General features: G+C 45.1%; 1 protein-coding gene across 1 annotated transcript in view; it reads right to left on the reverse strand.

Moving 5' to 3' along the window:
- ERBB2 (erb-b2 receptor tyrosine kinase 2) overlaps positions 1-2,632 on the reverse strand; it is a 56,069-nt gene that overhangs the window by 49,562 nt on the left and 3,875 nt on the right. The window contains exon 3 of the mRNA XM_011999007.1: positions 1,352-1,416. The gene's annotated coding sequence lies outside the window, so the exon portion shown is untranslated. The remainder of the gene's footprint in view (positions 1-1,351; positions 1,417-2,632) is intronic.

Consider the following 2,632-nt stretch of genomic DNA (forward strand, 5'->3'; position numbering starts at 1 on the left):
TGTATATATATATATATTTTTTTTATGTAGATGGAGTCTCACTCTGTCACCAGGCTGGAGTGCAGTGGCGCAATCTAGGTTCACTGCAACCTCCGCCTCCTGGGTTCAAGTGATTCTCCTGCCTCAGCCTCCCGAGTAGCTGGGATTACAGGCACGTGCCACCACACCTGAATGCCTCCCAAAGTGCTGGGATTACAGGCAGGAGCTGCTGTGCCCGGCCCCAGGTGTTAATGTGGCTGTTTCCTTCTGGTCATGCTGGTTTCAGCTCAAAAAAGCCTTTCCTAGCCACCCAATCCAAAGTAGACTTTCCCTCCCTCCCCATTCCCCTCCTCCTGCTGTCACTGTCACATTATCCAGTTACACGGTTCACTTGAATACAACATGGAGGATAGGGGTGCTGTCCCTTATGCAGTCAAACATCTGTGCATAACTTTTTTTTTTTTTCCGAGACAATGTCTCGCTGTGTCGCCCAGGCTGGAGTGCAGTGGCACAATCATAGCTCACTGCTACCTTGAACTCTTGGGCTCAAGCAATCCTCCCACCTCAGTCTCCCAAGTATCTGGGAATACAGGTGCATGCCACCATGCCTGGCTAATTTTTAGAAAAATATTTATTTTGTAAAGACAGGGTTTTGCTGTGTTGCCAGAGTCACCTGGAACTCCTGGCCTTAAGCAATCTTCCCTCCTGCCTCCCAAAGTGCTGGGTGCTGGGACTAGAGGCATGAGCCACCAGCATGCCCAGCCTTTTTTTTTTTTTTTTTTTTTTTTAAGAGACAGGGTCTTGCTCTGTACCCAGGCTAGAGTGCAGTGGTGTGATCATAGTTCACTGTAACCACAAATTCCTGTGCTCAAGCGATCTGTGTATGTATAACTTTTGACTCCCCCAAAACTTAACTACTGGCCAGTACCATGGCTCATGCCTGTAATCCCAGCACTTAGGTAGGCTGAGATAGCAGGACTGCTTGAGCTCAGGATTCAAGACCAGCCTAGGCAAGAGGGAAACACTGTCTTTACAAAAATTTTTAAAAATTAACTGGGCATGGTGGCAAGCACCTTTATTCCCAGCTACTGGAGAGGCTGAGACAAGAGGATTGCTTGAGCCCAGGAGTTTTTGGTTGCAGTGAGCCATGATCGCACCACAGCACTCCAGCCTGGGCAACAGAGGGAGACCTTGTCACAAAACAAAAAAACTAATAATCTACTGTTTACCAGAATCCTTATCAATAGCAAACAGTCCGTTCACACACATTTTGTATGTGATATGTATTATATACTATATTTTTACAATAAAGGAAGCTAGAGAAAAGAAAATGCTACTAAGAAAATAATAAGTAAGAAAAAAACATATTTACCATTCATTAAGCGGAAGTGGATCATCATAAAGGTTTTCATTCTCATCACCTTCACACTGAGTAGGCTGAGGAGGAGGAAAAGAAAGGAAAAGAGATGGGCTTGGTCTTGCTGTTTTGGGGGTGGTAAAGGTGGAAGAAATGTGAGTATAAATGGACCCGTGCAATTCAAACCTGTGTTGTTCAAGGGTCAAATGCATTTAACTCGATGCTTGCTACTGCATGAAAATGTTTGTACATTTTTTCTTCGCGTTTTTGTTTTTGTTTTGAGACAGAGACTTGCTCTGTCGCCCAGGCTAGAATGCAGTGGTACAATCTTGGCTCACTGCAACCTCTGCCTCCCAGGTTCAAGCGATTCTCCCGCCTCAGCCTCCCAAGTAGGTGGGATCACAGGCACCTGCCATCATGCCCGGCTACTTTTTGTATTTTTGTAAAGATGAGCTTTCACCATTTTGGTCAGGCTGGTCTTGAACTCCTGACCTCAGGTGATCTGCTGGCCTCAGCCTCCTTAAGGGCTGGGATTACAGGCAGAAGCCACCGCACCCAGCTTTTCTTTGTTTTTAATTGATTATATACACAGGCAGTACACAATTTTAAAGGTACAAAAATAAAAAGTGTTCCTGGCCGGCTGCAGTGGCTCATGCTTATAATTAATCCTAGCACTTTAGGAGGCTGAGGCGGGCAGATCACCTGAGGTCGGGAGTTCGAGACCAGCCTGACCAACATGGAGAAACCCTGTCTTTACTAAAAATACAAAATTAGCCAGGCATGGAGGCGCATGCCTATAATCCCACCTACTCCGGAGACTGAGGCAGGAGAATCACTTGAACCTGGGAGGCAGAGGTTGCGGTTAGCCAAGATTGTGTCACTGAACTCCAACCTGGACAACAAGAGCAAAAACTCAGTCTCAAAAAAAAAAAAAGTGTTTCTTACTTCCCTATTGATCAGACACATAGTCCTACTTCCCACCAGAGGCAAGAACTATTTCTACTTTCTTATTTATCTTTCTAGATTTATTCTCTAAAATAACAACCATAATACTATGCGCATAACACGTACCCTTATTTTTCTTCACATGGGGTACTGTATATAAGTGTATAGGTGCACATACACATGCATACACACACACACATTTTGTTCTGCACTGTGCATTTGATACTTATCAAAAATATTTGGCCAGGTGTGGTGGCTCATGCCTATAATCCCAGCACTTTGGGAGGCTGAGATGGGTGGATCATATGAGGTCGGGAGTTCAAGACCAGCCTTACCAACATGGTGAAGCCC

The sequence above is a fragment of the Mandrillus leucophaeus genome, unplaced genomic scaffold, assembly GCF_000951045.1.
Source record: "Mandrillus leucophaeus isolate KB7577 unplaced genomic scaffold, Mleu.le_1.0 Scaffold58, whole genome shotgun sequence".
NCBI classification, from domain to species: domain Eukaryota; kingdom Metazoa; phylum Chordata; class Mammalia; order Primates; family Cercopithecidae; genus Mandrillus; species Mandrillus leucophaeus.